The following is a 12,933-nucleotide window of genomic DNA, read 5'->3' on the forward strand; positions in this document are numbered from 1 at the left end:
GTGGCTCATTCAGTTTCCTGAGGCTTCCCACTCACAACAAAGCCGAAAGGTTTGCCCATGTTTAGGCTGCATTCGCACAGCAGTGTATCCTGTATCCCCAATACTTTCCTTAATACTTCATTTCTGCATTATGTTTGAGTTTTCACACGACATAAAAGCTACTTTCAGAAACGTAGTGCCTGTTTAGTGCTTGTTTCCGTGTTGTTTACAAATGGATTTTTCCTGGAAGCAAAAAAATAACGAACAAAAAAATTGAGCACCAAATTTAAGCTATAGTCTGTTATATTTCCAGAACTGGCTTTTTTACTCTGTGTGAAAGCTCGGATATAATGTTAGGAAAACATCAAGGAAATTGAACACATAAATTCATAGAAGAGAGGGCTATGGATGGCTACTAGCCACAATGGCTATGCTCTGCCCCCACAACTTGAGGCAGTGATGCTTCTGAATACCAGTGGCTGCGAACTACAGGAGGGGAGATTTGCTCCTGGGCTCAGGTCCTGCTTGTGGGTTTCCCATGGGCACCTGGTTGGCCACTGTGAGAACAGGTTAAAAAAAAAAGGTAACTCTGGGGTTGCAGCGTTCATCTTGCTTTCAGGCCGAGGGAGCCGGCGTTTGTCCACAGACAGCTTTCCACTTCATGTGACCAGCATGACTAAACCGCCGCAGCAGTACCTATTTATCTACTTGCCCTGGCGTGCTTTCGAACTGCTAGGTTGGAAGGAGCTGGGACAGCAACGGGAGCTCACCTTGTCACGGGGATTCGAACTGCCAACCTTCTGATTGGCAAGCCCAAGAGGCTCAGTGGTTTAGAGCCAGTGGGGTGTAGTGGTTAAGAGCAGTGGACTCGTAATCTGGGGAACTGGATTCGCTTCCCTGCTCCTCCACATGCAGCTGCTGGGTGACCTTAGGCCAGTCACACTTCTCTGAAGTCTCTCAGCCTCACTCACCTCACAGAGTGTTTGTTGTGGGGGAGGAAGGGAAAGGAGAATGTTAGCAGCTTTGAGACTCCTGTGGGTAGTGATAAAGCGGGATATCAAATCCAAAACTCTTTAGACCACAGCGCCAGCTGCGTCCTTGTGAGACCAGGATGTTGGACTAGATGCAGTCATTGTCCTGATCCAGCAGGCTTGTCATAGGTTCTTAGGTTCATAATGTAGCCTTCGCTGCTCCAAATGAAACAGCCAGAAGCAAAACATTGGTAAATGGTTTCTGGGAAGAACAGATGAAAGGGCAAGTTTAGCTGGGGGGAAACCATCACACATAAGACCAGGGGAGCTGCCGGGACTTTTAGGGCTGACTAGTTGCAACCTAAAAATGGCTCCTTTTGATTTTTGTAAGTTCGAAAGAGAAAGTAGTATCTATTATTATTAATAATTAATTAATTAATTAATTAATTAATTAAATTTCTATACCGTTCTTCCAAGGATCACAGGGCGGTTTCCAATTTAAAAACATCAAAATTGTAACAAACAGAAGCAATACACCCCTGGAATATAGTGGAAGGAACAGGCAGTGGGTTGTGCAAAAGAGGTGAGGAAGAAGAACAGGAAGAATGCGGCGAAAGGGCTGTGCACTCTGATTCCATAGAAATCCAGAACAGCAAAATCCAGAAGATCTTCCAATCCCCTGCTCCATTAAACCATCCCCCAAATTTCTAGTGAAGGTGTGTTTGAAAGAGCACAGGTCAGTGAAAGGGCAATGGGTGATGAAAGAATGGTTGCTGGCCGTGCTCAGAGCGGGGGAGTTTCAGTCCTACTCAGACCTTTGGCTGCCTGACTCAAAGCAACTACAGTTGTACCTCAGAAGTCGAGCGGAATCTATTCTGGAAGTCCGGTCAACTTCCAAAGCATTCGGAAGCCAAGCTCCTGCAGCCAATCGGAAGCCACATTGGACGTTTGGGTTCCAAAGAACATTCGCAAACAGGATCACTCACTTCCAGCTTTGCGGCATTCAGGAGCCAAAACGTTCAACTCACAAGGTGTTCGGCTTCCAAGGTACGACTGTATTTGAAGCTTGGTGAATTCTTCAGAAAAAATAAAAAATTACGGAGCATGGGTTGCAAAAAAGTATGAGAAATTGAGCAGTGTCCCTCAGTTTGATTATTGCAGACTGCAGGACAGCAATACCTCAAAGACCGCCTCTTCCCATATGAACCTACCTGAATACTGAGATCATCCTTTGAGGCCCATCTTTCTGTGCCTCCTCCATGAGATGTCCAGAGGGTATCAACATGAGAACAAGCCCTTTCTGCAATGGCTCCCCATTTTTGGAATGCTCTCCCCAGGGAGGTTTGGCTGGTGCCTTCATTATACACCTTTAGGCGCCAGGCGAAAACATTCCTCTTTAACCAGCCCTTTCGCTGATTGACATCTAATGCTCTTTTAAATGTGTTGTGGAAACGGGGGATAATAATAATAATAATAATAATAATAATAATAATAATAATAATAATAATAATTTATTGCATTTATATCCTAACTTTCCCCTCCAAGGAGCTCATTTAACCCCCACAACAACCCTGTGAGGTAGGTTGGGCAGAGGAGACAGTGACCGGCCCAAGGTCAACCAGTGAGCTTCATGGCAGAGTCAGGATCTGAACCCTGGTCTCCCAGGTCCTTAGTCCAGCACTCTAACCACTACACCACACTGCCGAATTCTTGCTTTTTTTTTTCCTCTGCAGAAAAAAAGTAGAATTGCAGAATACGGGATGCGAAAAATGTGAGAAATTGTGCAGAGTCCCTTGGTTGCCAAATCCGGCCCCAGCCCCACCACTCAATGCAAAATTTGGATTGCTTGGTGTAAAAGATGCCCCATGTTGTCTTTTGTGTGTTTTAAAGTGAAATTCACAAGCTTGAAAGTGACGAGAAGCGTTTGGAGAAGTTGGGGACTGATCCAGGAATGACTGTCAACTTTGATCCAGCAGGGCTCTTCATGTGCCCTGGACTTTATTCCGGCAGCTGAGAATGAGCCAGAGGCATGACGGACGAGAGGACAGAGTGATGGGGAAGGTCTAGCGTGAAAAGAAGGACAGTTTGTAACTCTGTACAGTCAACAAGCTGCCATCCTTGGCATCTGGGCTCTGCTTCTGACAAAGGCCTCCAGACAACGCCAGCCCTACTTGGCTGACCCCTCTGCTGACGCACTTCGAGGATTTCATGTTCCTGCGCTCTAGGAGAGGTGGCCGGGGTAGATTTCTGACTGCACGCACTTAGGGGGCTGCTTCTTCCTGCTTCCCACTTTGTGTGTCAATAGCAAAGCAATACGCACCACCGTCAGCCTGAGTGAAAGGGCCGAACTTACACTGAAGCCAAACCGTTGCTCAGTGTGTTTCCTGCACTGACTGGCAGCATCTCTCCAGGGTTTCAACATTCCTACCTGGAGATGCAAAGCTGAACTGCTGCTATACAACCCTTCCCCCCAATTTGTGTGTGCACCACAGTTCTGAAGGGACCCAGAATGTGGCATTGGGGTAGAAACAAAATTTTAAAAAAATCCTTCCAGTAGCACCTTAGAGACCAACTAAGTTAGTTATTGGCATGAGCTTTCGTGTGCGTGCACACTTCTTCAGATACAATGGTTAGAGCGTGAGCCTAGGAAGGAAAGAAACCCACGTCTAAACCCCTATTCACTGAGTGACCTTTCATGTGCATGCACACAAAAGCTCATACCAATAACTTAGTTGGTCTCTAAGGTGCTACTGGGACGCGGGTGGCGCTGTGGGTTAAACCACAGAGCCTAGGACTTGCCGATCAGAAGGTTGGCGGTTCGAATCCCTGCGACAGGGTGAGCTCCCGTTGCTTGGTCCCTGCTCCTGCCAACCTAGCCGTTCGAAAGCACGTCAAAGTGCAAGTAGATAAATAGGTACTGCTCCGGTGGGAAGGTAAATGGCGTTTCCGTGCGCTGCTCTGGTTCGCCAGAAGCGGCTTAGTCATGCTGCCCACATGACCTGGAAGCTGTACGCCAGCTCCCTCGGCCAATAAAGCGAGATGAGCGCCGCAACCCCAGAGTCTGTCACGACTGGACCTAATGGTCAGGGATAGCTTTACCTTTACCTTTAAGGTGCTACTGGAAGGAATTTTTTTTATTTTGTTTCGACTACGGCAGACCAAGACGGCTACCTACCTGTAACTAGAGCACTGGGGCAGGAAATTCTCGTGACAATCTTCCATGTTTGATAGAAATCCAAGCTCCTAGCCCTTATGGTGGGCAACACCTGCTGAAATCTCCAGAGTTGGAGAGATGGTTGAATGAAAATGTTCCGAAGTTGAGGCATCTGCGCCTCACGCTGCTGTTGCCTCTCCATATTTAGCAGCAAAGGAAAATAAATAAATAAATTGTGCATTTGTTCCTCAGAACAACCCTGTGAGGTGGGCCAGGCTGAGTGTGTGTGTGTGTGTGTGTGTGTGTGTGTGTGTGAGAGAGAGAGAGAGAGAGAGAGAGAGAGAGAGAGAGAGAGAGAGAGAGGCTCATCCAAGGTCACTCAGTGAATAGGGATTTAGACCTGGGTTTCTTTCATTCCTAGGCTCACGCTCTAACCAATTTACCACACTGTGTTTAGTTTTCCCTCCCCCTGCCTCCCCAATGCTGCTGTTTTGTATTTCATGGAAACTGGAAAGGACATATTGCTGTTGGGGGCTCTGGGTGTCAGGCTGTGGCCAGATTCCTCTTTGGGGACATCACACGGCAGAAGGGATGTGAGCAGGATCGAGGTTGTTGTGTCGCAATAAACTTGGTACATGAAATCATGGAACTGTAGAGTTGGAAGGGACCCCAAGAGTCATCTAGTCCAACCCCCTGCAATGCAGGAATCTTTTGCGCAACGTGGTGCTTGAATCCACATCCCTGAGATTAAGTGTCTCCTGCTCTGCCAACCTATTATAATTTATGGTGGGAATGTAAGTTGGTGCAAGATTTTGATGATTAAATTTTGACAGAAATAGGACTCAAGGAACTATTGTTTACTGTCCAAAATTAAGGTTGCCGAATATTTTTTGATGGCACCAGTGTAGATGCATTGTCAAAAGAACTGGTTGTATATCTGACTGTGGCAGCTCAAATAGTAGTTGTGACTCAATGGAAAACAGCCCAGCATCTTACACTGAATACTTGGTACCTCCAGAATATAGCTACAATGGAGAAAATTATGCAAAATTTGAGATTTCGACCAGAACCTCCAGGCACTTTTGGTACGATTTGTCGTTCCTTTATTACATATGCAATGGAACCATCCTTTTCAAGGCAACTCTCATCACAAGTCTGGCAAATCTACAACTACAGTTGGAAATCAGATAATGCTGATATTTTTTGCTTGGACTTTTGTTATTTTAACCCATGTGCAACTGCACTCATTCTATTTGTCTATGTTATACTTTTGCTTTTCCTCTCTTAATTTTCATCTGTTGTTTTAACGGTCCTCTCTGGTTTATATACATTATAAAAGGAGGAGGGGAAAAAGAACCTTTACCAAAAAAGTGAGAAAAACTTTCCTGCTGTAGGTCAGAGTCCTCCTTGGGGACATCGTAAGGCAGGGGGTTTGAGGGAAGGTCAAGGTGGGTGTGTCGAGGGCTAGGGAGCGACGTCACTGTTTCCAGTGGAATGGAATTTTCCTTTGGTGGCAGCTGAAGAAGAGCAAACACTTTCCAAGAATACCTGGAGGCCGGGCATTCCTGTCCACAGACCACTTACGCAGGGAGAGACAAGTTTACGCTGATGGTCAAATGCAAGCAGGACTTGATTTGGACAGAAGCTGCTACTTAATTCCTGTGCCAAGACTTGGCCGTGCCTCAAGGATGCAGTGACGACACAGAGTACCTCTGGGCATGCAAAGATTGCTTTTGCTGCGTATCGCATCCCATCGCCATTTTATTTCTGTAGCATGCAGAGTCATGTGTAAACTTGACCCTCAGCCTCCAAACCTTTCTCTCTATCTGAATTTCAGACCCACGACAAAGAGTTTCAGGGACAAGCTTCATATATAGACCAGATTCAGGTCCAAAGTACAGTGGTACCTCAGGTTAAGAACTTAATTCGTTCTGGAGCTGCATTCTTAACCTGAAACTGTTCTTAGCCTGAGGTACCACTTTAGCTAATGGGGGCCTCCTGCTGCCGCCACACCGCAGCTGCGCGATTTTTGTTCTCATCCTGAAGCAAAGTTCCTAACCCGAGGTACTATTTCTGGATTAGCGGAGTCTGTAACCTGAAGCGTCTGTAACCTGAGGTACCATTGTAACGTACACACCATGAATTGTTTCTAAAATCAGGAGTGTGGGAACTCAGCCTTGCAGGCTGGGAACAATAAAGCAGCACTGAAGAGCATTGCTGAACCAGCAAATTGCGGAATAGATGCAAATCCACCACGCCAAATAATGCAATAGCTTAGTTGACTACGGCAGAAATATGCTTTCATTTGGTGCAGTTTGACGGATGGGGAGCAGGGTTTTGCATGGAATCTGTTTTTTCTTTGCCACCATCACTTTCGCCTGCCACTCTGGTTGACAAATCAGAGAAGGGTTTGGATGAAACGCACCTGCTGCACAAAGGCTGGTTACGGATCCCATCCCCACCCACTACCGCGTGATTCCCTCGCCCTTGTTTTCCTCTTCAGCCAGGCCTACGTGCAGAAAGTCCTGGCCAGCCCTGGGACACACCCCTGATAGGAACGAGGGGAGGGATCGAGAGCAGGAACACGATCCCAAGGCCCTTATCTGCACCCCACACAAGGCCTGGCAGAGGCTCCAACTTGATCACAGATGTGCTTATCTCCCCACACCCAGCAGTTTAAAGTGCTGCGAAGGATTCCCTTCACAGCTCTGCGTCTCCTGTCTCCCCCAAACTGAGCTGAGCCTATTTTTCACAAGCAGTCCAGAGTTAAGCTTTGCAGACGATACTTAATCTGACACAAAACTGGTTTTCTTGTCCCCATTGTAACCACCGCCCCCCCCTTTAAAGTATTTAAATCGAAACATAGAATTGTTGTGATGGAAGTTACCCCAAAGGTCACCTGAATTGCTACTAAATAATCCCTCAGAGATGACCATCCCAACCTATGCTTAGAAACCCCCAGTAAAGGAGAGCCCACCATTTTCTGAGGCGGTCTGTTCCCCTGTCAAACAGCTCTTACCTTCAGAAAGTTCTTCCTAAGGTCTAGTTGGAATCTCCTTTTTTATCCTTTGAATCCATCCATTTGGGTCTGATACGGAAGGAGCAGGGGGGGGGGTACCCATCCTCCCGCAGCGCTCCCTGAACGGGCCCGAGGCGATGACCTCTACAGTGACCAGCCTGGCCTCGAACCTTCAGCCCCCACACCGTTGCACAAGCACCACACTATACCCCTGCCTTGCCTTGTAAATAAAAGGCTCTCTCTCTCTCTCTCTCTCTCTTGTCTTCACGCGGGCGAAATAAGCCCCATCTTTCTATACCTTTTCTCCTTCCTATTTCCAACGTGAATCGACCGTATTACATTGTATCCCCATTCACAAAAACGAGCTGCGCCTCAGCCAATCACAGCCGTGCATTCATCCTGCAGGAGCTGGCTCAGGGAGCTCTTGCACGCCTCATTGAACCTACTGACAAGCTGCTGACAGCCCCCCGCTGCGAGAACAATGGAACCGAAACCTGGGGCCTCGTAAAACTGTCAAAATCTGGTTACAATGTATCCATTTGTTTCCGCCTTTGATACACTTGACCGGCAAAGGACTAGAACTTCAGAAAATGATATAAAATCGACCGAAGCTCCGATTTTCTCCATTCCGCTGTCATTTTGCTTAGTTCCCTTCAGACTCCATGATGCTGTCTCCACTTCCATAATCCCCAGAGCGACAGGTCACGTACACAGGAAGATCTTAATCCTGCCAGATCGCTCTGCCAAACCCTTCCTCCGGGCAAATGCCAGGTGGCAGACGATGCATATCTGGGCCATTGTTCTATCATCACCTATACTCAGGAAACGTTTATCTATGTATATTCTTCACTCTGCATATTCCCCCCTCCCTTCCTGAAATGTTAATGTATGTAACTCCACCTCTCCGTGATATATTCATGACGCAACTTGCAAAACCCAACCCTCTCTTAATGCATTCATGACGTTTTACCGTGTTGTATTCTGGGACTTGGAGGGAACTTTTAAAAGTTTATGTCGCCCCATTCTCGGGGTTCAATAGCATTTTGAACCTGTTGCGCAATAAACTTGGATCTCCGCTTATTGCTCCTGTCTCCGGCTGAGCTCATTTTCCTCCGCTAGGACCCGCGGACTCCGTCCGACGAGCCGGGTGGCAAGGGCAACCCCGCACCCGGATTTTCCCGTAACATTTTTGGCGCCCGAACAGGGACGGCGGTTCTCCCGTGTTGCTGACCGGGGGCCCCGAAATCTTCAGCCGGCACCGGGCCATTTGCCTGGGAAGATCCCAAGGACCCCCGGCCATCTTCCGGGCGGTAATCGAACGTCCCTAGGGTTCAGCCGGGGAGCAAAGGGAATCCGGCCGGCTTGATCAACGATCCCGGGATCAGCGGTGAAGACGCGTGAGTATAGTTGAGAAAATCCAGTGCATTGGTGGGAAAAGGGGGTGGAAATCTCCTGGCAACCGAATTCTCTGCCCTCCTCTCTATTGATCCTTCTCACCTTTCTCTTGGTCCGTTGCGAGAGAGATCGTGGACCATTGCTCGACCCAAGAGGGGGTCCTGAGCTCTATCTCTTTCTCTATAACTCTCTGGCCAGCCGCACCAATTGAGAGCCCGAGAAGTAAGACGGGGAGACCCGTCTTGAAAGATAGACGACTCCCCGCAACGGGTATCTCAGTTGAAAGCAAGGGGTTGGAGCTCTTTTTCCGATCTTCCCGAGCGTCCTTTCATAGGGGGCAGGAAGTGGTCTTGCTTTCTATCCTAATCCCAGCCGCACCGGTCGGAGCCACTTATTGTGAGCCCGCTTCCGAAAGCAAGGGGGATTTTCGACCCAGAACCCTATCCGGGGATCACCCGATCTGGCACCGCACGGCGCGGGCGTCCAGTAGGGCCCCCCTTTTCCTGAGAAGTCTGACGATAGGTAGGAGGTTGCCAGGAGGGGTAGCCCAGGGAGGACTGGGCGGGATCAGGCAGAGTGGAAGAAGGACCCCAGGATATTGAGAAAAGGAAAATAGGAAGGAATATACCGGATAGCTAGAGCTCTTTAAAAAACCCTACCAAAGTTGCCAAGCGACTTGAAACCCTCTTTACTATAGATTTCTGCCCACTATAATTCCCTGTGTTAGGTCCACCGATCTCGTAGATATACAAATCCTTACCAACTTCTCCCTCTCTTCCTTTCCACTTAGACGCGCGTGAAACATAAAATGGGTACCCAGGCTTCCAAACGCGAGCGGGCTCACTCTGGGAGGAAGGCTTCTAGAAAGCCATCTCAGTCCCGGAAGGACCCTGACTCTCCTCTACAATTTGTCATCACGTATTGGAAGTCGATTCCTGGCCACAAATTATTATCGCAACAAAAATTAGAGGACCTCTGCTCCGAAATTTGGCCCGCCAGCACCGCCTCCGCCAAGCCTGAACTACGCTGGCCGGCGGGGGGTTCGTTTAATGAAGAACGCTTGAATCACCTAAAGAAATATTTGATGGAGGAAAAACCCCGGCAGTTGGAATACCTGGCCACCTTTGAGACCGTAAAGGGATTCCTCCAAACTCCGAAAGGAGCAGCATCTTACCAACTGCCTATATTGAATCCCGGACGGCAGCCCATGCCCCCCCCTTATGAAGGGCACTCCGTGGACGATGATGTACAGCAGGCCTTGATCCCCTTCTACTACAGGGGACAGCAGCCGCCTAGAAGTAATTCGAGTAGTAGTTCAAGCAGTGATGAAGGAACGGGGGATGAGGGGGCTCAAACAAGTGAGAATAAAAGAGTCACAAGGCTACAAGCAAGAAAGGATCAAAGGGACCCCGGACAGGCAAAAACTAAAGTAAACCCCCCAGCGCTTCGTTCCACAACTGAGGACTCCGTCCAAACTAAAAGAAATCCCCCCTCATCAGAAGCCAGAAGGAACCCTCTCCCCTCAGAGTTTTGGGAACTCGCACCCGAACTCCCAGATCATGGTGCGGGAGCTCCAGGAACTTCTGAGCTAGTAAGCTCAGCCGTAGGCTCTACCGCAGTCCAGATGCCCTTGAGAGCCTTGCCAATCCCACCTCTCCAACCCGATGGACCCCCGCGGATGGTCTATACGCATCAACCCTTCTATACCGCTGATCTCGTCACTTGGTCAAACCAGATGCCCTCCCTGAGGGACGACCCCGATAAATGCCATCGCCAGATCAGCGCCATCTTTTCCACCCACAAACCCACCTGGCCAGATGTTCATGTCCTTCTCAACGCTCTCTTTAATGAGGCAGAGAAAGCAGATATTCTAACAAAAGCCGCAGAAGCGCTAGAATCACCTGATTACCAGAGGGGACGACCACAAGGGTTGGAGGCTCTCACAGCACAATGCCTCCGAGTAGAACCTGCATGGGATTATAACACTACGAATGGGATCTGGTATCTAAACTTGTTTAAAAAGGCCATCTTGGACGGCGTGAAGGCCGCCGGGCAACGCACCGTTAATTGGACCAAGGTCCAGACGGTAATGCAGGGGCCAAACGAACACCCATCTGATTACTATACCAGATTGGTGTCTGCCATCAAGACATGGGGGGGGATAGATCCCGAAAACCCACAGCACGAAGTGATCGTTAAAGGTTTCTTCAAGGATCAAGCCTGCCCAGACATAAGAAAAGCCCTAAACCTCCAGATTGGATATGATGGAAAGAGCATAAGTGAAATCTTATCCATCGCGAAATCCATCTATAATTCTCGAGATGAACGGAAGAAAAAGGAAACAAAACCGGAGGTCGACCAAATTTTAGCCTTAAGTATGGAGTCTACCTATGGCCCCCACCGGGGTAGAGGTCTCAACCGAGGAAGGGGGACCCGGGGTGGAGGACCCCCGAATCCGTATAGGCAATGGGGACCAGGCAACGGAGGGTGTTTCTATTGCCAAGAGGAGGGACATATAAGGAGATTCTGCCCCTACCTCAACACACCATCCTACGGGGGGCCCAACTCAAAGCCATTTCCCACCCGAACGAACTATTCCTCGACCTTCTCCCCGCAATCCAACCTGGCCCAAGGACACTTTAATCACCAACCAGAGATACCTCCGAACCCGACGCCCCAAGCTCAGCGACCCCAACCGGGCCCGCGAACTCAAATGCCTGCCATGAACGCACCTACTCACCCTTGGGCAAACGCCACCGCCCCCCCCTTGCACCCTCCAAACCAACCGCCACCCGAAGACAAGGACACCTATTGACAACTAGAAGGGGATCCCAATCCAAGTCCAACCCAACTCATCTGCCCCATGATAGCATTGTCACCCGAGGACCCGGTATGCACCATCGAAATCGATGGCCACCCCTATCAATGCCTCCTAGACACAGGGGCCACCTACTCCACCCTAACCGATAGCCACCTCGAGCCAGGGACAACGACCAAGAAAGTAATGGGACTAGATGGGATACCCCGCACGTGTCCACTCTCACAGCCAACTAAAGTCACCCTTGGACCTCTGGTAGCAGAGCATACCTTCCTTTTAACTAGTAGCCCTGTTAATCTCCTCGGAAGAGACCTCCTTTGCAAGCTCAACGCCACTATAAAGTGTTCCGCAGACGGCATCTACCTATACATGCCCGAGGACTCTATCACTGCGTTCCAAGGCATTGTACAAGAAGCGAAATCGGACCGACAGTTCCCTGAGCTCCCTCTGGAGCTCGAGAACGAATTACCCCCCTCTTTATGGGGCACTGAGTCAACTTCTGTCGGGCTCCTAATATCGGCCACCCCCGTAAAGATTATTTACAGAACCGATCTGCCCTTCCCGTGTACCAAGCAATACCCCCTCCCTAAAGAAGCCATCGAAGGACTGACACCCATGATTGAGGACTTTCTAGAGAAAGGGATCTTAGTTCCATGTGCTTCGCCTTGCAATACCCCCGTGCTCCCGGTAAAGAAGCCTTCAAAAGACGGAGCCCCAGTCCGCTACCGCTTTGTCCAGGACCTAAGATTAGTAAACCAGTTCGTAATACCCCGACACCCAGTAGTCGGCAACCCTAATTCACTCCTAAACGCAATTCCGGCAGAAACAACTTGGTACTCCGCCGCGGACTTATGCTCCGCCTTCTTCAGTATACCCCTGGACCCAGCAAGCCAATTTCTTTTTGCGTTCACTTGGGGACCCAGCCAACTAACCTGGACGAGGCTGCCCCAAGGTTACGTAGAGTCACCCGCCATTTTCTCCGCGGTACTACATCAGGATCTGGAAGACATCTGTCTACCGGCTAGCTCCACCTTACTTCTCTACGTAGACGACCTCTTATTATGCTCCACTAGTGAAGAGGCATGCAAACTTGACACTAAACACCTCTTATCTGAGTTAGCAAGGAAGGGACATAAAGTGTCCCCAAAGAAACTCCAATATTGTAAACAAGAAGTAAAATACCTCGGGCACATCTTAGGAGTGGGTACCCGAAGCCTCGCTACCGACAGGATTGAAATGGTCACTAAAATCCCACTCCCGAAAACAAAGCGGCAATTGCGCGGCTTCCTTGGAATGGCTGGCTTTTGCCGAGCATGGATCGCGGGCTACAGCGAAATAACGAAACCTTTAACAGCTATGACCCGCCAAGACCACCATGACTGTGCTACCATAGTCCGCCAAGCCGAAAAACCCCGGGAAGATTTAGACTACCTTCCCCTTGAAAATCCGGACTTAATAATGTATACGGATGGCAGTTCAAAAGTTATTGACGGGGTAAGGAAGACTGGGTATGCAGTGGTCTCTGACTTCGAGGTGTTAGAATCAAATCCCATTAATCCACAATATAGTGCCCAAGCCGCCGAGTTAATTGCGCTCA

The sequence above is a fragment of the Podarcis melisellensis genome (assembly GCF_964234715.1).
Source record: "Podarcis melisellensis genome assembly, chromosome: 16".
Taxonomy (NCBI): domain Eukaryota; kingdom Metazoa; phylum Chordata; class Lepidosauria; order Squamata; family Lacertidae; genus Podarcis; species Podarcis melisellensis.